This window comes from Haemaphysalis longicornis, unplaced genomic scaffold (genome assembly GCF_048455015.1).
Source record: "Haemaphysalis longicornis isolate Haplotype H1 unplaced genomic scaffold, Haemaphysalis longicornis Haplotype H1 scaffold_6, whole genome shotgun sequence".
NCBI lineage: Eukaryota > Metazoa > Arthropoda > Arachnida > Ixodida > Ixodidae > Haemaphysalis > Haemaphysalis longicornis.
In genome coordinates this window covers 92,878,927-92,902,709 of record NW_027526407.1, presented here as the reverse complement: position 1 = coordinate 92,902,709, position 23,783 = coordinate 92,878,927, and the positions used below count along the sequence as shown (strand labels likewise).

The following is a 23,783-nucleotide window of genomic DNA, read 5'->3' as shown; positions in this document are numbered from 1 at the left end:
GGTTATATGCGTTGCACACCTCACTGACCTTGTATAAACCGGATACGCATGCTGATAAAAACTACTGTGGGGCTCAAACTTGAACATGTGACCGCAAGTCAAGAATTATCCTCTGCACAGCAGAATAACGTGCTTATTGCACAACCATGGCGGATGACATTCTGTCAAGGTTCATGGCCTGCTATGGCTTTAGGTCAGGAATTGAACAGATATATACCTGAAGCAAGCCAACTGGCGCAATCGCTTTGCGGGTGGTCCTTGCCTCCTCTTGGCTTGACTCCTCTACACGCCCTTCATAATTGCTCGCCTGATTATTTGTGGCATCCCTTTTTTACAATGACTTTCACGATATCGTCAGTTGGCGGGTCCATGCAAACAAAAACCTGATCATGCACCAAGATGTAATTGTCAGCCGTCAGCACACATATTACACTACACCTCGCACTGTACTTGTTTGTCGATTCCTGCAGCTTCATGGCTAAACTGGATGACTCACGGCCATCAGCACCCCTATCACCTGGACATTACCCTTTGTTTGGTAGTCACACCCGTTATCAATTAACGATTAAGGGATTGGGAACCAAGGAGTTACTTCTTTGATCTGGTCAATTTACTGCAGTAATGTACGATTCAATGAAGTTCAAAATTTATGGTAAGCACAGGAATATAGCCAGGTCATATCGCGTGCTTTGTTGTACAGGCTATTAGGTAGTAAAAGTGTTCATTGTCGTGGCCTTTGAATGTATGCTTGTTCTGGAAAATCCCATTTCCCTCAGAGAAGGCAGGCGAGCTAACGAGTCGTCATTGCAGGCAGAAAATGTAGGCAGAAATGTCGGCAGAAAAAGAAACTCTCTCGACCCTCGTGTACTTCAGTTCTTCACACAAACTTGAAATTATTGTAAAATGACACCCATATTTTTAGAATATAGCCGGCAGAACAGTTATTGTCAGATTACAGTAGGGTATTCTGGAATTAGCTGAAAGTCAACATTCCATCAAAATTCTTTTTCGTTCAAATATGAATCGACATGGGTTAGAGCAGAAAGATCTAAAGAGTGCCTGGCTAAAAATGACCCCGTGTGAGGGCTTGAACGTATGTATTAATTTTACCCCCGAAGGAAATATCAAAGGGAAGATGAGGTAGCTCATAGAAATTTGGTGAAGAGTGATGATACCTTTCCACGCACATTATTTAGCGCATTAGAAATGGAGGTGGCACCCAGTTGGGAACAGGAGCATTCAGTGTATTTTTGGGTCATCCTACTCTTTGTTAACCCAAAAAGCTTGGCGGTCTTTGTCTGAGGTACTGAGTGTATTTTGGTTAACGTAGGGCCTCGCTCAACAATTTTTAGATTTTCTCTATGAAATACGTTAGACAAAAACTTCTGAATTTTATTTTACAAGACTAAATTATCATGCCAAAAATCCGTTCGAGCAATTACTATAGGGCTACGCCGAACATTTTGGCATAAGCTAGCGGGTGATGTAAGGAATGGTTTAATAGGGAGGTTCTTTTCGAACACATTTGTTTGCAGTCATGTCGACATAGTTGATCGTGTACTCTAACAAGTCCTCATACACGGGTCGGTGTTTTTGCCGCGACATTTCTGAACGACCTAAGCTCAGATCTAGTGTTGCAGCGACCGGGTGCCGGCGCTAAATATTGCCTCGTAAAGATTTTCTATTCAGTTGAGCGAATATTGACCCGCCATTGGGTGCAAAGTGTGCAGAACGCTCAATGCCAACCTTTTGAATGTCCTGCTCCATTAGCGTTAAGGGCAAGTTCTCACGCTGCATGTTGAAGTTCTATCCTTTCGAAATAGTCCAAAATGGTTGGGGTATGACGGCCGGCGTGTAAGCATTCCCGGTGATATTACTAGCTTGTTGCCAAAAAGCCCAAAAATTCGTATCTTAAAAAGGGGTTATACGAAATAAACAAACCGATAATATTCCGTGGGCTTGAATTTCATCGTGAATTATAGAACAGTTTGTTCTTGTCGAATATCCGCAACCGAGCAGTTAGTAACTGCTGCCACACGCATCGTTCGCAAAGATAAAAGCATCAAAACATGTCGGGGAGTAGAGTGTGCATTTGAAGTTTAGAGTTCATGTTAAGGTAGAAAAAACGCCTCATTGGGCCAGCTGTTAAGTACTTGTCGCGCCTTCCACTGCGTCATTTCCGCCATGCAGAAATAATAGATGCGAAACCTATTTTTGTTGTGGCGTGTGCAGATATTTTTGGAAGAATAATTGGGGTGACATATAGAGGCAGAGCGTCTTCTCATTGTGAATTCTTTAACAAACCATGGAGATGATCTGCAATACGTCATTCGTAAGTGTTTCCATGTTTTATTTGTATTTAGCTTGTCGTATAAACCGGAGTTGCGTGGCGGACGCCGCCTATTTTGCACACAGTAGACTGTATTTCATTTTGAGTTGAATGTCAAATTCTGTAAAGGCACGCAGGCTCAATAACTCCATGATATAGCAAGAACACCTTACCGTTCCCAAACAGCCGCAAGAGTTTATCTCGTTTAGAGAACACACAAATTTTGCACAAAGTAAAGTCCCTTAAATTGTCGTTCTTAATACTCATTTATTTTTCCGAGGTGGCTTTCAGTGTACCCAGCAGGTTGTCCACCTTTTACAAAACATTAAGTGGCGTTATTATATTTAGCAAAGCACGAATACAAACACCTAATTTCAAAGCAGAATATGTACAATTGTCCATGGTTTGAGTAAAATGTGCGCATTATAACAAACAGTCAGGGCAGGAATCACTTGTCCTATTGAAGGAAGTCAGGCTCACACGGCAACAAATACAACAATAAGGACAAGATTGACGCCGAGGGGCACACGTTGCGAAATTGTAATTTCTTATCTTCGTTACATTGTTCGTTTGTCGGCAACAGGAGCAAGTATATAAAATAGAGGACAAACTGCTAGCTGGAAAGCGCCTGCATAGCTCATACTACTTCTAATGGTAACCTTAACTTGAAATATCTCAGTTTTGCTTCACTTCATACTTCCTGATGCGGCCGCAAATTAGCCTCAAGTTTTCTTCGCGGGCAACATGGCTGTCAAGTTTGGGCTTTTCTGCCTTGTGTATGGTATGTTGGTCAAATCAAAGTGAAATAGTTAGCCAACTGGAGGCCCCCCTCGACCTCAGAAACGTAAGTTATTTATTTGAAGCTTTACCCTCCAGTATAAGAAGCTTGCTTTACTTGTCGAGGCTTGTTTTTGAGGATGATACAAAATGTGGGTTCGGAAAATGGTGTTATGATTATAATTTACGTACAATGATTGACGCAGCTTTTCTATAGGTGAGAAGGCGCGGAGGCAAAATTTCAGGAAGCTAAATAGAAAGGGGCAGTCGAGCTATTTGGCAATATTGCGCTGTTAATTACTTAACATGTTTCCGCGCAAACTGCCCTCAGTTGTCTATGTTATCGTCTAAAACGTTTCTTAGCATTGTAGATGCCAACGTAGAACCGACTGTCGCCTAGCGTAGTACCTTATTCAAATAAAAATCATCTTAGACTAGAATATCCCATCATCATCCTCACCAGCAGCAGCCCGGTAGAGCTGACTGCAGGACAGAGTACTCTTTTAATAATCTCCAGCCACGTTTATCGCCTTCCAGCTGAGTTCGCCAATTCCCCACAAATTTTTCTGGCGGCTGTTTCACGTATATAAATAATAAACTGGTCATTGCAATATTTATTATACTAATTAGGAATCAATACTGCACAAATTGCAGTAGCTTCCTGCAGAAGAGTAATAATGAATACACAATAATGTGGCTGCGTGACAGCCCAGGAAAAACTCACTATTTGCCGTGCACTCGCGTTTTGACACAAAAGCAATATGTGTACCCCAATCCCCGTGCTCCCGATAATATTGCCACGAACCATGCATTGGGTTTGTTTATTTGCGTTTTGCTTTTACCGCCCGGCTGCGCCGGTCTGTGTTATCTCCGTGCCAAGGGAAGCGCGTGTTCCATTCTTTCTTTCTGTGCCGCATGTGTTATCTGTTCAGATAGGGAGAGCATTCCGATCTAACGTGAACATCCCGGAATAATCTTCTTGCATCTACAACGTTCTCGATGCGAATCGACGGTTCCAGAACCACGCGCGCCGAAAGATAAAAAGCCTGCAGAGCAGACGCCGGGGCATTCGATTCTGCGACGCTCGCTGACGCAAGTCACTTTGTTGACCGCTGCTTCGCCGCCTCTGTATTCTTTTGAGTTGTTAGGGGAGCACAAGTTCGCTCCAATAAACTTGTTTCTCCTGCAAGACAACTGCGTCGTCCTTGTCTCCGTGACATCTGGTGGAGGTGCTGGGTACGCACCCTTCATGCCCACTGCAGCCTCGGGAAGCCGCCAAGCCAGTCCAACAAGAGCCAGCCTCCGCCTGCAACATTTACCACCCGAGTTCGGTTTGATGCCAGAAGGGCCAAAGAGAAGGAACGCTGCAACCAACACCATGGTACAAGAAACAACGTCGCCAATCATGCTGCAGCAGCCCCGGGAACCGCCATCGTTCCGGGGAGCCCCCGCTGAAGATCCAGAGGAATGGTTGGAGAAGCTGGAGCGCGTGCGGATCTTCAACAGGTGGGACGATGAAGAAACATTCCGGCATGTTTTCTTTTACTTGGAGGATGCAGCCCGAACTTGGTTTGAAAACCACGAGAGTGCCTTGACCGACTGGACGCAATTCAAAAGCGAGTTCCTTAAGACCTTCACGACCGTGGTGAGAAAAGAACGAGCTGCGATTTTACTGGAAACTCGAACGCAACACCCGAACGAAGGAGTCGTAATCTTCGTCGAGGAAATGAAGCGACTTTTCCGCCGTGCGGACCCTGGAATGACGGAAGAAAAGAAACTACGGTTTCTGATGCGAGGTGTGAAGCAAGAGCTCTTCGCGTGCCTTGTTCGCAACCCCCCCAAGACCGTGTCCGAATTCGCGTCTGAGGCCGCCGCGATGGAGAAGACGCTCGAAATCCGAACGAGGCAGTACGACCGCCCGATCAATGCGCTGGTTTCGGAGACGCTTGGTGCCAGCGCTATCAACTCCGACTCACTACGCGACACTATCCGCGAAATAGTGAGGGAGGAGCTGCGGAAACTGCTCCCGACGCCGCCGCAACCACAAGTCGCTTCTCTTACCGACGTCATTAGAGAAGAAGTGCAGCAAGCGCTGGGAACTTCAACGACGCCAGTAGCACCTCGCGAGCCGCAAGCCATGACCTACGCGGCTGCTGTACATCGCCCTCGCCCACCTGCACCCTATCGTCACGAGGCTCCGTACCGTCGTCCCCTCTCGCCGGCCCGACCACCTGCGGCGCAACCCCCTGCCCCAAGGAAGACCGACGTGTGGCGAACGTCCGACAATCGTCCGCTGTGCTACCACTGCGGAGAGGCCGACCACGTCTACCGTCGCTGCCCCTACAGGAGGCTCGGTTTGCGAGGGTTCTCCGTCGACGCACCCCGCCCCCGAACTGGCCAGCGCCCATCGGAGATCGAAGAGTACCTGTCCAACACCAGCCGTCGACCAGCCCGTTTCAACCGTTCGCCGTCACCCTACCCATACCAGTCGCCGAACCGCCGTAGCAATGCTGAGTTCTCACGTGGAAGGTCCCCCAGCCCACGCGGGGGAAACTAAAAGCAGCAACTTCTGGAGGTAAAGTTGCACGATCGCGGAAAAATGAAAACCCTCCAACGACGCAACGACTCGCGGAAGACAGTGACTCACAACATGCCCTCATCCCGACGACCCGACACAGACCTGACGAGACTCCCGTACACGACGACAGCTATACGCCGCGACGCGCACCCGACTGGACCCAGACGTCCGTTGAGAAGACGACGACAACGACGATGCACAGTGCCCGACCGTCAACACGTACAAGCAGAGATACGACGCCCCGACGAACCCGGAACTCGAGGAAGACTGCATCTGACGTCAAGGTGTCCATCGACGGCTTTGACGTAGTCGCCCTCGTAGACACGGGAGCTGACTATTCGGTAATGAGCGGACCATTTGCGTCTAAACTGAAGAAAGTTATGACCAGATGGGACGGTCCGCACATACGCACAGCAGGAGGCCACCTCGTGACGCCAAGTGGAACGTGCACATCGCGCGTCACCATAGACGGCACAACGTACCCTGCGGCGTTCGTCATTCTGCCTAACTGCTCCCGCGACGTAATTCTTGGAATGGACTTTTTGATGGACAACGGTGCAATAATCGATCTGCAGACCAAGTCAATAACTTTTTCCCCCAATCACTCCATGACGCCGGAACCGAACCCCGAACGACGTGCTGCTGTAAGGATTGCCGATGATCATGTCACCCTGCCACCCCGCGCAAGCTTGATGGTCGCAGTCTACTGTGAAGATGCTGCTCCTGACGTCGACGCTATCGTAGACACCGATCAAAGGGTGCTTCTCAACCGTGGTGTGTCGGTCGCAAGAGGCATTGCGCGCTTCAAGGAACACCAATCCCACATTTTGGTTACGAATTTCACCGAGGAGTACCAGCATTTAAACAAGGGCGCGGCAATTGCATTCCTCGAAGAAGCGCAAGAAGCAAGTGACGTGATCGCGGTCGCCGACTTTGAACGCACACCCGTAGAAACCTTCAAGCTCCCGCAGCCTTTCGACGTGAATCCGGCGCTACCGCAAGAACAACGGAACAAGTTATTGGCTTTGCTGCGTCGCTATAGCGAATGTTTTTCGTCGAGCGCAAAACTACGTCAGACCCCTCTAGCGAAGCACCGAATAATAACCGAAGATGGAGCCCGACCCACCCGACAGTCACCGTACCGCGTCTCTTCACACGAGCGGGAAGCCATCCGGACTCAGGTCGACGACATGCTCAGCGACGACATTATACAGCCCTCGAAAAGCCCCTGGGCTGCGCCCGTCGTACTCGTAAAGAAAAAAGACGGCACATTAAGGTTTTGTGTTGACTACCGGCGACTGAACAAAATCACGAAAAAGGACGTGTACCCCCTCCCCCGAATCGACGACGCCCTCGACCACCTCTGCCACGCGAAGTACTTCTCATCGATGGACCTGAAGACCGGCTACTGGCAAATTGAAGTGGACGAGAGAGACCGAGAGAAGACTGCATTTATAACCCCAGACGGCCTATACGAGTTCAAGGTGATGCCGTTTGGGCTGTGCACAGCACCAGCGACGTTTCAAAGAGTCATGGACACTGTGCTAGCTGGCCTTAAGTGGCACACCTGCCTCGTATACCTCGACGACGTAGTGGTATTCGCCCGGACTTTCGACGAACACCTTGCAAGATTGGAGTCTGTACTCGAGGCCATTCGTACGTCGGGGTTGACGCTGAAGCCTGAAAAGTGCCGTTTCGCATACGAGGAACTCAAGTTCTTGGGCCACGTCGTCAACGCCGCGGGAGTCCTACCTGACCCGGCAAAAACTTCAGCTATCGCGAACTTCCCTAGGCCGAAAGACAAGAAGGGCGTGCGAAGATTTCTGGGGCTGTGCGCATACTACCGGCGCTTCGTCGCAAACTTCGCACGCATTGCAGAGCCACTCATGCGCTTGACGAAAGACAGCACCCCTTTCAGCTGGGAAAACGACCAAGAAAAAGCATTCTCCGAGCTGCAAAAACGCCTGCAAAGCCCGCCCGTGCTCGCTCATTTCGACGAAAATGCCGAAACGGAAATGCACACGGACGCCAGTGATATAGGCTTGGGTGCCGTCCTTGTCCAAAAGCAAAGCGGCTGCGAAAGGGTAATCGCCTATGCCAGCCGTGGTCTGTCGAAGGAAGAGAAAAACTATTCTGCTTCTGAGAAAGAGTGCCTGGCTATTATATGGGCGATTTCAAAATTTCGCCCATACGTGTATGGAAGGCCATTCAAGGTTATAACAGACCACCATGCGCTGTGTTGGCTCGCCAATTTGAAGGACCCCTCTGGCCGTCTTGGGCGCTGGAGCTTGCGCCTGCAGGAGTTCGACGTTACAGTCGTTTATAAATCCGGCAGGAAACACTCCGACGCCGACTGCCTGTCCCGCGCCCCCGTCGACCCACCACCAGAAGACTCTGATGAAGACAGCGCGTTCTTCGGGATCGTGACGGAGAGCGACCTAGCCGCCCAGCAGCGTGCCGACCCCGACTTACGCGTCATAATCAAGTACCTCGAGGGATGCAACGTTGCCGTTCCTAGGACCTTCAAACGCAGCTTACCAGCATTCAGCCTGCGAAACTCCGTCCTCGTGAAGAAGAATTTCAGCCCCGGAACAAGAGCGAATTACCTTCTCGTCATCCCCGCGGACCTTCGTGACGAAATTTTGGAAGCGTGCCACGACGACCCGTCTTCCGGACATCTCGGCACAGCCCGCACTATTGGAAAAATCAAGGCGAGGTACTACTGGCCCGGCCTTACCACTGACGTCACCCACTACGTCCGGAGCTGCCGTGACTGCCAGCGACGAAAAACACCGCCGACAAGACCCACCGGACTTCTGCAACCGATCGCCGTCCCATCGAGACCATTTCAACAGATTGGAATGGACCTTTTAGGCCCGTTCCCTACGTCACGATCACAGAACAAGTGGATTGTCGTAGCGACAGACTACATGACGCGCTACGCAGAGACCGCCGCTCTTCCGAGGGGGACTGCACAAGAAGTGGCAAAGTTCTTTATAAGCCAAGTTGTGCTGCGACATGGAGCCCCGGAAGTCCTAATCACCGACCGCGGAACGGCATTTACTGCGGAGCTGATGCAAGGAGTATTACGCTACAGCAACACGGATCACCGAAGAACGACGGCGTACCACCCCCAAACGAACGGACTAACAGAACGTCTGAACAAGACAATCGCAGATATGCTGTCAATGTACGTTGACGTTGAACATAAGACTTGGGACGAAGTGCTCCCGTATGTCACGTTTGCGTACAACACGGCTATCCAGGAGACGACGCAGCTGACGCCGTTCGAGCTTGTCTACGGTAGAAGGCCAACTACGATGCTCGACGCCATGCTTCCGCATGTAGAAGACGACGACCTCAACGCCGACGTCCGAGGATATCTTCAACGTGCGGAGGAGGCCCGCCAGCTCGCTCGAGTTCGTATAAGGGACCAGCAGCTGGTGGATGCCGGCCGCTACAACCTCCGACGCCGAGACGCCGAGTACCAACCAGGGGATCGGGTGTGGGTTTGGACTCCCATCCGACGACGCGGACTGAGCGAGAAACTTCTGCGACGGTATTTCGGACCCTACCAGATTCTGCGACGTGTTGGCCAACTTACCTACGAAGTGATCCCCGATGGTGACTCCGGCACATCACGACGACGTACGCGGCCCGAAGTCGTCCACGTGGTTCGCTTAAAACCTTTCTACGAACGATGACGAACTTTTATTTTCATTTTCGGACTGTCGCTTATGTTAGCATCGGGTCGATGCACTCTTAGAGGGGGGGTAATGCCACGAACCATGCATTGGGTTTGTTTATTTGCGTTTTGCTTTTACCGCCCGGCTGCGCCGGTCTGTGTTATCTCCGTGCCAAGGGAAGCGCGTGTTCCATTCTTTCTTTCTGTGCCGCATGTGTTATCTGTTCAGATAGGGAGAGCATTCCGATCTAACGTGAACATCCCGGAATAATCTTCTTGCATCTACAACGTTCTCGATGCGAATCGACGGTTCCAGAACCACGCGCGCCGAAAGATAAAAAGCCTGCAGAGCAGACGCCGGGGCATTCGATTCTGCGACGCTCGCTGACGCAAGTCACTTTGTTGACCGCTGCTTCGCCGCCTCTGTATTCTTTTGAGTTGTTAGGGGAGCACAAGTTCGCTCCAATAAACTTGTTTCTCCTGCAAGACAACTGCGTCGTCCTTGTCTCCGTGACAATATCTAGATTGAGCGATCATTGAATTCGAATTCGCATCGTTGGCGTGTCGTTATACACCTAGGCCGTAGGGATTGGACTGCAACAAAGACATGGTACGTAGATTTCGCAGTAGCCAATAATTTGGGTCCAGGTAGTGTCTCAGTTAGAGGTCTTGCCACGCAATCGGCTTAGGTAAACACCACTGCAGGTAATTTCCGCGAAAAACGACTGAGCGGCCTTCAGTGTTTTAGCCGCAATGCTGGCTCTTTAGGCTGCAACTACGACGAGATTATATGTCGGGCACCCCTTGCTATGTGATACATTTGTTGCCCAGTAACGTTTTTGAGTAGTGGAGACAAATCAGGCTGATTGTACGCTATGTTCCTAACAAGGGAAACCCGAAGAGACCTTTTTGCGAACAAACTGCTGAATACGTCGCACTGCGTACCGACTTATGTAATGTCCGGCTGCAAACAAAAACTGAGTGCCTTGAGCAGTCGGTTTTCAAGTGTGAGCCGCCTCTTTGCGAAGTTCGTCGTACACTTGGCAAACGCTGATAACTTCAGCAACCGAATCACGTTATTTGAACAGTGCCATTTGGAGAGCGTGAGAGTCTATGCAATTTAGTATGTGCCTAATTTTTTCAAGCTGACTCATAGCCTTGTTCCTCGTCTTACCCATGTCAACGATGTAATTGCTGTATGAAGTGACGGTTTCCTCGGTTTGCTTGCCTTGTTCGCACAAATGCTGTGTAGCACAGTACTCGGAAAGCCGGGTATCCGAAAACTTCCTAAAAGCTGGTCTGTAAGTCAAATGCACGGAAGTCAGAAATACGGTTTCGAAATCACGTGTTAGCAACACAGGCTAAGGCGAAAATACGTTGTTCAGCTTTACCTTGTAGTTGCAGTTGTGTATGCTCACCCTTTTCTAAAAAGTGAATCAATCCGCCATGCTGTGATGATCAGTGCAGCTGAAAGTGAATGCATCCTGTTGCAGAGAGGGCCAGTGTAGATGATCTGTGCCGCAGAAGGCATATATACGTGGTGCTTCCATGAAGACTTCTTCGTTCGAAGTGTACATCTGCACAGCTCCAGGTTAAGCAAATGGAGGTGCCGACAGAAACGCTAACTCCAGCAAAACTGCTAAGGAGATTATTCGCCATTCTGTTACAAGTGTGAAGGTTTTTTTCGTGGAACACACGTCACTGTTAACAGGGACAAGAAGGGACCAGTGAGCTCAACCTCAGGCAGCAACGGAATGAAAGCGTCCTCTTCTTTTACCTGCGGTATCCTGCATGTATTCATGGGAAAATGTTTGGCTGTTCTGACTAAAGCACATCCCAGGTCGTTGAATCGGTGCACCACATGCAATGCACTGCGAGCGCGTGGCCTGCGGTACATGCAGCGCCACCTGTGTAAGCCCGTGGAAGGTAGGTGCTGTATTGTGGTATACCATGAGGATGAGAGCGTTTTAACCAAAGGCTTGCTGCTTCCGTTTGCCAATAAGCGGGGCTGTGGTTCCCCGCAGCGATAGCGGTGCGCTGCGAGCCTGGAGCGCAGGAGAGCGTTTGTGCGCCGGTGGTAACCGTCCGGCAGTCCGCGCAGCCAATTTCCCGCCATCGTCTGCTCGCCCGCTCTTCTTCCGCGTGCCCTTCCGATGCGACACAGACAATGTGCATGTAAGGCACGGTCACGCTTATATGAATAAAACGAGCGTCTGCACGAAGGAACAGCCAACTTTATTCCATGATATATAAAAAATAGGAGAGCCGACGAAGTAGTATTTCACCGCATCACACGCGAATGTGCCTGCAAATGCGTCTTTCCTTTTTTAGGTTACATCCTGGAATAAAGTTTGCGGTTCCTTTGTACAGAAGTTTATTTTATTCAGATGAGCGTGACTGTGCATTACATTAATATTACTGTGCCGCATTGGAAGGCAAGCGTAACAAGAGCGCCCGCACACGATGTCGCGAAATCAGCTGCGTGCACCGCCGGGTTACAACCGTCGGCGCACAAACGCGTTCCAGCGCTCCAGGATCGCAGCGCCCCGCTGTCGCTGCGGGGAACGAAAGTCCCGCTCACTGGCAACCGGAAGCAGTACACCTACGGTCAACACGCTCTCACCCTCGCGGTATACCCCAATGCAACCCCTAGCTTCCACGGGCGCCCACGAGCGGCGCTGGATGTCCCAGCAGGCACGCGCTCGCAGTGTCGCGTTTCAATCCGTGAGCACTGTATATAACGTATATATATATATATATATATATATATATATATATATATATATATATATATATATATATATATATATATATTGTCGCATCTTGATAAACGGAAATCGCTTAAACGGGACAGTAGCCCGTAAGTTGTTTGGTTTTGTATTCAAATAACGTAAAAAACTTCCGGTAATCGGAACTAAAATTTCTGCATCACCGTGTAAACGGAACTATATTCGAAACTTCTTGTGATACCCATCGGCATGAGAATCAGCTTTTTACAGTTCCGGCTGTTTCGTTTTTGTTTTTTCTTCCTCCGTGTTTTTTATCCTCGTCTCGTAAGTGGTTAACCGTGTTATCACAACGAATGCAACATCGCAGTTCTTGTTCCAGTCGTTCGGTCTCGATTCAAGACGCCGAGGTTACACGGCTCAGCTCCTGCCGCCTCATTCGCGCCATCGTGGGGCTATTCGCCCTTTCTTACGACGTTGCCGTCTTCTAAATACGGTGGCTTGTAAGCACTCGCGATGTTCCGGCCTCTATCCTGAATGAAAATGCAGTTGCAAGTACTCAAACAAAAATAATTGGTGCATTTTGTAGTGCACATCGACTCATTGTTGCCGAATCAACTTTGTGAATGCTCCTCCTAAGCCTCTTGTAGTTTTCTTGCTTTCTGAAAAACTACCGCTATATTCACATTCTAGTGCTGAGATTTCCATGAAATGCCCTTACCAGTGTGCACGCACATATATATGCTCCTTTGCACTTCTATCTCAGTAAACGGAAGCCCTGTTAAACGGACCTAATTTTTTCGGTCCCTTGAAGCCTTGAAGTTCCCTTTATCTGGAGTATACTGTATATATATATATATATATATATATATATATATATATATATATATATATATATATATATGACATCCCGCAGATGGATGGTACAAGGCAGTTGGCCGGAATGGGAGACTAGCCACCAAGAGAAGGTGCGGTGCGACAGCGGTGGACAAGAAAGAAGTGGTTAATAAAGATGTTTGCTCGACGGAGGACCCCATGTCTCCTGCGTTACATATATATATATATATATGTGTATATATATATATATATATATATATATATATATATATATATATATATATATATATATATATGTATATATATATATATATATATATAAATATATATACATATATATATATAGTTAGGAAATGAGGGTCTCATTGAGAAAATACTGAAAGATAGGTCGGCAGTTCACAACGCCAACGGAGCCATAGGGGTTCTGTTAGGATTTTTTACTATGGTTAGTAGAGTTTACATTTTTTCAAAATGAGTAAGAAATAAAGAAAAAAACATGCGCCCAGAGTTGGGACCGAACCCACGACTTTCGATTTGATCTCAAATGCCGCACCAAATTGGCTCTCTGGGCGACTGTGTTCGCCTTCTCTTTCAGGACTATTTATATTTACTAGAACTATATCTCGCCCTACAGGGTCGTAGCCAGCGCCACTCTGACTACACGGGGAGAGGGGGACATTCTTTTCAACTGCCGGAGTTGACTCGAACATGTACAGCTTTTAATGAGCGGTTAACTGGCAGTTAGCCCTCTTATGCTACCTTGGCAACAAGACTCCCAGAACCGAGACGCTCGCTTGCCTTTCGCCGAATATAGGTAGGAAATGAGAGGCTCGTTCAGGAAATATAGAATGATATGTCAGCAAGCTACAACTCTAAAGGAGGCATAGGGGTTGTTGTTAGGCTCTTTGTTACTTTGGTTTGTGAAGTTAACATTTTTTTAAATATGAGTAAGGAAGAAAGTAAGAAAGAAAAACACGTGCCCAGAGTGGGGACAAACCCACGCTTTTGTATTTTATCACGGATGCCTTACCAATTCGGCTATCTGGGCGACTGTGTCCACCATCTCTTTCTGAGGTATTTATATTTACAAGAACTATATATCGCGCTTTAGTGTGATTGCTAGCGCCACTCTGACTAGACGGGGAGAAGGGGACGTTATTTTCAACTCCCGGGGTGCGACTCGAACATCTAAAGCCTGTAATGAGCGGGTAACTGGCGGGAAGCACTCTTATGCTATCTTGGCATCAAGACTGGCAGAAACGAGACCCTCGCTAGGCTTTCGCAGAATAATATAGTTAGGTAATGAGGGGCTCGTTGAGGAAATATAGAAAGTTATGTTAGGCTCGTTTTTTACTGTGGTTTGGAAAGTTTACATTTTTAAGTATGAGTAGAAAAGAAAGGAAGAAAGGAAACATGCGCCCCGAGTGGGGACTGAACCCACGCCTTTCAATTTGTCCTGTGCGGCTACGTCCCTGACTACGTCGTTTCAATCGACATGTGGAAACGATACGATCGTGGTATTTAGGCTGCTATTCTCGCGCAGTTATATCAGGCATTTCCTGGTTAGAGGGCCCGAAATTTGTACGTAATTTCCTTGAGAACCGTCCATTCGCCTTAGCAGAGTGTATCCGGAGTGGAGTTCTGTTATTTACTTCTTAGTGCGTGCCCTAAGGATCTATCTTAGGCTCTGTGCTTTTGAACCTAGCCAACACCCGCGTTGCACGTACGCCCGAACGGGTCTCTGCCGCTCGGTTTGGTATATAAGCTTATAATCTCATGGTTTGGGCAGACGCCGCTGGTGTTTACGACCTTGATAACACCATTGAAAAACCTAAAGGTGCGGCTGACAGCATCAACACTATCCTTCCGACACTTGGACTTCAGATTTTCCCTCAAGAGATGGAATTTCGCATTGTTCACGGTCGCCGTCAGCTCCCACCGGACATGCAAAAGGTCATATATTTGGCGACACACCAGTCTTCCTTAAAAGTGAACAAATTTGTATTTTGCTGTCCCTTTATCCAGGAACAACAGCGCCAAATGTTGGATCAGCCCGCTTAAGCGCAACTTGAAGCCCACGCTTGGTGTCATTTCTCGTATGTCGACAAGTACGGCGGAGCATGCCAGTCAGCCTGCCTTACGCTTACTGAAGAAGTGGCAATGACTCGACTTACGTATGGTGCTCCGGTCTATAAGCTAAAAAATGCATTTTAAACATCTTCACGTTAGTTATCAGACTGTTCGCCCGATTACTCGACTTCCTTGCCATACCCGCATAGAAGCCCTTAATAAATCAGCCCCGGTGCCCCCACTCAAAGTGCTTCTCGAGGAAGCTCGACAACTGCACGAACATCGCCGTTCCTTGACCTGAGAGGGTCTGGCACTTACAGCTACGAGCTCACAATTGGCGCTCCCCCAGGCCCTACGCTGCTTCCCCCTCTTCCATGCCAATGCCTGTCGAGGAACACAGGCGGGAGCCTGCTCGACCTTCAAGAATACTCTGCCCAGCGTTCATGCCATGATCACGGACTTGCTGATTAACTCCCCAGTTCCCGTGCGTTCGGCCCTGATGTTTGACCACAGACATCTCGCTGGCGCACCCATTTGCCGCGGGTGCTATCGCGTGCTGACACGATCCCTTTTGAGGAAATGTGAAAGGTTTGAGAAAAAAGCATTCTGGTCTCCCAGTCACGGTGAACTTTCGGCAGCAAATTCAGAAGTCTATGTTAAGTGCAAAAGCCGGTTCTTCCCCACAGCCAGAGGATCTGTTGTTGCTCCAGCATTGCACCAGTAGTCAAGCTTCGCCAATAGTTTTGTATGCTGGCCGAGCTGTTTTACTTCCGCTAATATTTAAAAATTATAGGGTACGCCTTCAAGTCGAACTATTTCTGCAGACTAGACAATGTGTGCTGTTATGTCTGCTCACCTGTGTTTAACAAACTTTTCACAAAGAATGTTTGCACGTGGTTGCTCCGATTCGGTTTTTTTTTATTTTCGCGCAATGAACGCCCCTCGAACTTGCTGGAGCGATAGGTCGTACATGTGCCAAGTCTAGCAAAGTCCTGCCATGTCTTTTTTTTTGTCTGCTCTAGTTCCGTCACGTTTTTTCTCTCCCGTCTGTGTGCACAGTTTGAAGTTTCAAAATGAGAGGTCGCGATTGAATGAAAAATAATTATGAAAAATGTCTCTGTGCTGTTCATGTGATGTGTGCGTTGATTGCAACGCTAAGCGATATTTACCCTTCATTTTTAATTATGTTCATGACACCTATCGTAAAATTATTGACCCGCAACTTGTTCCGTTTCCTTTGGTGATATATTTTCGCGGAAAATTTACCCCGCGTAATGACCGCACAACTAAATTTTCATTATTTTTTTTCGGAGAAAACGTGCGATAATTACGCGAGTAAATATGATAAGTTTGCAGCGTTTTCTATCTGCCTGTGTATTTAAGTAGCCACAACTGCGTCAGGATTGCAGATGCCGTGTAATGAACTTTCAAAAGGGACACATTTCTGGAATGCACCCCACCATTAGTTTTAAATTGGCTATGGTGTCAGTGGTACAAAACTTATGGAACAAAACTGCTAGAAAATAAGGACAGAGGCACCTGATTTTTCCTTAAAAGCCTTTTACATTGTCTGGGGATATTGCTATAGTTACACCCAGTTGCATGGCTACACGCTAATTTTTCGGACAGCACCATGTGAAAGCAAAGCCACATAAACGACACAATTTATTCGTCTTAGCGACAAGGCAACCATTTCCAAGTGTCCGTCGCGGTTACTTCCAGCTATCGCAACTGCATTGGCCATGAAATAACGAAATCAATTGCATGTGAGCGACAGATGAGCCAGTGTAACGGTTTGGTAAATGTTCGCTAGCGAAAGGATGCCGAAGTTCCCATTGCTTGATTTTGTTTTTTTTTTTTACTTTTTCTAAGCTACTGAACACGACTGATTCACTTTGGCATTATATGGAAGCATTTTACAATACTACATATACGTCGCCTTTAGATCGTTGGTATTTTCCTGGCTGCTCGTGCCGGCGGTTTCAGCTGAAAAACATATCGCAGACGGATTACAACTACACTGTTACCGTGGAACGCATGTACCGAGGATACCAGTAAGCATTACTGTCCTTATTTACCCTGTAGAGTGTTTTTAGTACATTTCCTATTGTTATCCTATACTTCCAGCTACCAAATTTTGTGCCTAAAGCACAAGGTAGCGTGTAGTATTCTGTCGGATCCCAAGTGCCATATATGCAACTGCAAAACACGATCGGCAAATGTTTCGTGTGGTTTGGAACACAACGCAAACTGTTGGACTTGGGGCATGTCGAAATCAAAAGCACTGGATGGAATAAGTTTTTATGCATGTTAACAGAATATATGTTTTAAAATGAACGAACTATGTCTTGACATAATTGTCAAATTTGGGTTAGATTTCTAGTATACGGTAACCCAAACCTAATTAGAATATTGGACAACAAACTAAAATATCTGAATATATGCGGGAAACTCCAACGCCAACTAAGCTGTTTTTATGTGTATTTAATAGTGAACCACAAGTGCACTATTACAAAATGCAAACGGGAGGCTTTGCTGCCACAATTCTTACCTTTTGTGTATTTGTGTTCATTCGGTATGCAAACTCGATCAGCTGCCGCATTTATATTGCCAAAATGAGGTTAAAATTAGAAGGTACAGGTTTTTCAACACAATGAATAGGAATTGCCTAATTAGCAAACATGCGTAAGATTGTGGCAGGTACAAGTCTCTGACATGGGCGTTTCATCTTTCAGTGGAGCAGCAGTCTACGAATAAATCCTAGTGATCCAAGCCTGCTCGCGCGCCCAGCACTACACCTTTTCATGCATAAAGGGGTGACTGTCAGGGTACGGGTGCTTGTCTGTGAGGAAATGAAAGTGTCTGAAACGTCGCACCAGATGCGTTGCAAGAGAAGGGAGCACTAACAGATTCCCTCGGTGGCGTGTGATTTAGTTCCATCGGCCAGGTCCACTTTGGCAACGTTCATTCGCAAAGAATATGCACAGAGAAAAATAGGCACATCGTGTTTTGTGACCATGCGTCTTTGCTCGTGGATTCGCTGCCTGCCTCCCAGGAATATCTGTCGATTACTGGACTTATAATTTCGTTTGACCTAAATGCCATTCAGAAGCTGCCTAGCCACGTCAGGTCAGCGAATACATTATGGAACCAAGCGCCAAAAATGAAAATTTCAAAGCAATGGTCAAAGCAATGCGTTCGTGTGCGTGCATTGTGTGGCTTTGTTGTCTTCTTTCATGCCAATTCATTAAGCGGAGCGCTCTCACATATCAGTTATTGACCCCTTGCCCCTTCGCGTGGTTCGCGTAAGCGAAACCGAATGCGTGGACGCCGTAACAGCCACTGAAAAATAAGGCGGAGTACCGTGGTGCCTTCTGAAGGAAGCTTGAGCCAAGCGAAGGGGCAAGGAAACCAAGATTGCGCCGCGGGACCTGAAGGTCGCTACCACGCAAGGAATGATCTTAAAAATGGGGCGTAATAGAGCATTCTAGACATTCTAAAATTGCAGGCAGTGCGCAGAAAGAAAATCAATATTATTAAAATTCCGCTGAGTGTCTTCTTCCTTCGCTGCAAATGCATACATAAGACAACAGTGCTCGCCCGCCTCGTAGTAATAATATTGTTTTTCCCAAAGCGGCTCCCCTCGCACACTTTCATTTGTCATGTTGTGCCGTCCGAAATAAACATGGCGGGGGTATGCTCAATTCAATTTTGCCACGTTCCAATGATAACGCACTATCTACTGGAGTCAATTATACCCTGCTGAACACCTACGCATTTATGGCAATACGCATAGTGTGTTGCTCCAGTGATTCTGTGTTTCGCAGTAATACTGTGTACCTCCATCTCTCATGTTTTTGACGTCCTGCTAATCAAGCGTCCTTCTAACCACGCGTCCTGCTGCTCAAGCGTCCGGCTAATCAAGCATACAGCATAGAACTCAAAATACGTTTAGGAAGCCACAGGACAAGTTTCAAAACCAAAATATGAATAATGGGGCGCCTGGGAATAATGGTATCCTCACCATATGTTCCTGGTAAAGAATATGCCTGCAAATTATCTGTGAAGTCTAAGAAATATTAGTGTCACTAAACAGATCAACTCGTGCCCAAGACGGTGAGCGCGTACATGAAGGTAATCAATACTACGAATTTCCCGCCAGAGAGGCTGAGCTTGTTGTCAGTATATTAGATAATAATGTACTGCCAGCAGTGCCGGCCATTTTGTTGTTGATGAGTCATGCGATATTGTAGCATTTATGTTCCAGCCTTTTACTTCAACCGGGGCGCTTGGTATTACCACTGCCGAAGATCAAGCGAAACGAGGGCGTTGGACATACTTCTCTTGCTGAAATGATGTTACACGCAATGCCTTTAATACCCATTCCAAACGTCCTCAGTCGTGCACAGCCGCAGAGCAGGGAGGACAAGCTAAGCCTACCGCAGTTGACCGACTAAAACATACAACAAGCAAAATTGAGGCACCCTTGAACTGTCGCAGTGAAAACAAATGTCAAGTAATGAAAACTGCTCAAAGATCATGCAATATGTAGCACACTAGCCAAGCGCAACCGTCAAGCCCACTGAGGCAACAAACATTTCATACCCTCCTCCACCACCAGGTGTAGTGCTTTACGACAACTGTGATGGACATCCACTTGTACAGGGCGGAATGGCGACCAATTCTTTTTGGTGAAAAACCTTTTTCAAGGCATATTTTTATTTATTATCGCGGTCATCAAGCAGTCATGTGTTTTAAATACGGAACACTGTATATATCAGTTATGTATTGATTTTTGCCTCAAAGGCCCATCATGCATTCTTTTTTCTCAAACATTTTGGTCATTTGAACATACGGCAAGGTATAGCAGTTTCGACATGTTTTGTCTAGATAAACGTAGTACAGCAGAGTACTTTAAACTTTTGTGAGGCGGCTGAATAGACCACGAGACAGATAGGTACACAGGCAGAGGATCATAGTTGTTTATTTAGCAGAACAAGGGTGGTACCTATTAAAACACGGGTCACCCCGCGGCGTAAAGTTCGCGCTAAGACTGACGTTGAGGGCGTCAAGGCATGGTCGAATGCCTCAATCGGAACGAGTAAATTGTAGTGCATAGTACCCAAACTATGGAAGCATAGATTTAATTCTGTAGTCTAATTGTTTAAAGAGAGCTCTTAAGTTGTCTCCGCTATCTTGAAAGGACATAGGCTGTGTTTTAGCCTTTACGGATAAAAAACTTCCGGCCTGCCATCATATTTTAGATTGACCGGACGTCACTTCGGGAAGCGTGTTTGGCGAATCGGATGAACTTGCCATCATCAAATTCTTATGTGCATTCCCTCATGGCATGCGGGAACAAAACCATTGTGATTAAGTATGGCCGACAGAGTTGGCGGAGTAACGTGCTGCTGCCGCTTGTGTCACACAAAAACATCATTGCAACGAGGGCCGACAACAACCCGCCATTGCCGTACGCAGCCCAAAACACTTGAAGGAGTTTATCTTGCTTCTTCCGCTTATATCGCTCAGACTTCCTTTTTGTTTATATGCTTTGTTGCAAACATTCAAGTGGAATGTTTATAGCTTGAATGGTGTATTGGTTTCAATAATTAGCATCATTGAACCTGTGTAAATTATTCTTAGTTATTGCAAAAATACCTGTAAAGGTATTAATGTTTTCGAAGGGATGAATATGCCATGTCGCCCTTATATTAGGACAGTGTATAACTTCGCCACAGGATGTTTCAAAACGCAGGACTAAAAATTTTGCTATTTTAACAAAAGAATACAAAATGCGACATGCGTGTCCAGGGGTATTTTATAGATATGAAATCGGTACGGCTTGCATTTTTTTCTATATAACATCTCTTTACGTGTTACTAGATGTTCAGTGTAGCACGTAAGTGGTTGCTCTTCTCTGTGGGCCGTAACTTTAGTACTGCGCGTGTGGTGTGTGGGTGTTGCCGGGTCTGACAGTTCTGTGCGCCTATCTGCGTTTGTTAGTGTTGGTACAAGGTTTTCTGTCGCACTTTTTATTTTTATTTTCTCTAGCTGATGTTCATATGGAGTAGCAGCACTTGCTCGCGGCTTGCTGACTCCTTTTACATCATTAAAAGGCACCCTCTCTCTCACCTAACGTGTCTTCAACCTACTTTATAGGTTCCTTTAAAGAATAAAGTTGTTCGCTTTGGATTCCTTTAAGAGGCGTAAAATTCGCCGATGTTCAAAAAAGCAGAAACAAATAACAATCGCAGATAATTTACCTGGTTTAAAAATAAACTTGGCGTATTTCGCCGGCCATCCTGGAATCATGAGAGTAAGAAAATGACAAATGACCGACAAATTACTTCAAGGAGTCATGTGATACGAACTGCCTTAATAAATACCTAACGTTTAGGCACTTCACTTTCAATTTGGATAATTTAAACAACTGTGTTATCATAAAATCTTGATACTCACATTTTCTTTGTTGCTGTTCTTCGAAACTTCAGTTTTAGAAGTCTGCTTTTCGGACATTTCTACATTTATCCTAATTTTTTTCTGTAATAGTAAAGTGTGCGTTTTTTCTTTCTTTTATCGTCTTTCTCTTTTTTTCTTGTGGCAATGCTTTTGTTTTTATCAGTCATTACGGGATGCGTTATATCACACTGGAAAACCGGGGCCTAGAAAATATTTCTTCTGTTTCTGCATCGGTTTTACTCACCTTATGTTCTCCATTTGTGAAAGAATCGATATCTATACTATTTTACTTCCCGTTGTTTTAAAAAGCTGTAGGAATAACTTCAAGTTTTATTTTCACATAACTTCGGCTTGGGGTCGCTATTTTTTTAGTGAAGCTATTTCTGTTACTTATCCGAAGCCAGGAATTGCTATTCGAAATCGTTGCCAGCTATTTTTACAGAAAACACTGAAGTGTATTGGTTTTTATATTTTCAAAAAAATTGTAAAAAAAACAAACAGCATTTCACTGACATTATACCGCAGAAGAGTTGTAGCACTGTTAACTATATAAAAGTAATTTGCATCAAGCTATCGAAAACGTAATATATCAGAGTTAATTTAGGATATACAGGAACCAGCTAACCTGTACATCTCAAAATACTAGTGGGAACATGTTTTTGTAATGAAAGATGTAAACCTTAGAAGCAATTGCTTGAAAGCCGCAAAGCAGAGGGATAATGAATACCACATGCCATTACGCGCACTGCATAACGGAATGTATGTTTTTTTTCTACATTTGCAGTTGGTATCATTCTGAATACGCCAAGTTTGTCTGCGATGACACAAAAACTGAAAACATTCCATTAGCTACGTCAATGATAGTCTCTGAATATCCCGAAGAGTCAGGTGAGCTGAACACAGTTTCCTAATTCTCGCGTTTTCGAATCAAATAAAAATGCCATAAAAACCGACCTACTGGTTTTCAAAGGCATAACCGAAATAATAATCAGCAAACTATAAACTCCCACTTGCCTTGAAATACGAGAGCGCAGCAAGCTCAGCAAAGAAAACACGCAGTTGAATGATGACAGTCGTTTTAAATCGGAGGGCGTAATAAAAACGACTTATTCTGCTTTACAACTTCCGTAAATCCTTCCAAATTAAGATACTAGAAATTCAGGAGTGATAATAATACTCGGTACCGTTTGTTCACCTGGTGAAACCTCAAAAAGCAGCTTTTGTTTTGTTACGGTGGCCCTAAATATTACACATACCGACTTATAACTTCAAAATTTCAAATATTGAACATTCCGTGCGGCAAAAATTTTATTCAGAGTCTACAGTGGGGTATTCATAAATGTAAGAAAGGACAAAGGCAAAAGCAGTGGCCTGCATTAGACTCCTTGACGACATATATAAGTGATGTACAGCAGGATTACACTGTACAACCCAAGAAATGGGTTCCCAATCCGATAGGGAGTGAAACAGAGAGGTACCATCTCCCCAAAACAGTGCACAACATTTTCAGATGGGGTACTCAAGAAGCTTTATAGGGAAACACGGGATTCAGGCTCAACAGAAAATACTTCAGTGATTTGAGGTTTGAAGATGGCATAGTATTGCCAAGTAGGACTGCATAACACCTGAACAGAAAGCTGATGGAACTACACATAGGAAGCATGGACGTGGGGCTCACCGTAAATATAAATGAACCGAAAGCAAACAGCAATAAGCATGATAAAAACGCCCTCCTAAGCTCAGAAGCCGAAGCGCTAGAACAAGTAAATCAATATAACTCTTTCCGGCAAGTGGTTAGCGAGATCCCAACTATGAGAGAAAAACTTGGCGGAGAGTAGGAAGGGTGGGGCAGGACTAGGCAAGCGCTCTCAGAAATTAAAAAGTAAGCTACCTCTACCACACAAAAGAAAAATACAGTAATACCTATTTAACTCGAGCTAGGATATCTCGAAAAATCGGCTAAGTCGAAATTTTCCGAGGCACCGAACCATTTCCTATACGTCCCATGTATTCGTAGCCCTTTATTTTGAAGTATTTTTGCGTCAAACTGCGGATATCTCGAAATCTTTACTGAGAGGGGAACGAAAATTTCGCCGCCGCCGACCGTTTCACAAGATTCGTACGATGCTGCCGCGCATAAGTCCCTCGATTTCTTTCTGGTTTAGCCACGCCTATCACAAATTCGATGTTTTCCCCAAGCGTGAAGTCTGAGCCTAGAGGCATATAAACTTCGTCACGCAACCCTGTGGCACGTCATGTGACGGTAGAGACATGCGCAAAGGTACAGCAGTATGCGCGCGTGACTGGAGAACTTTTGAA

The 23,783-nt window shown here is 46.2% G+C and overlaps 1 long non-coding RNA gene across 1 annotated transcript; it reads left to right on the top strand.

Annotated features, from left to right (window-relative positions):
• The first annotated feature begins 2,952 nt into the window (after positions 1-2,952).
• LOC144141764 (uncharacterized) lies at positions 2,953-22,352 on the top strand. The gene is made up of 3 exons (XR_013316697.1): positions 2,953-3,173; positions 16,875-17,056; positions 22,249-22,352. It is a non-coding gene; the product is annotated as an uncharacterized LOC144141764 (long non-coding RNA).
• The last annotated feature ends 1,431 nt before the right edge of the window (positions 22,353-23,783 follow it).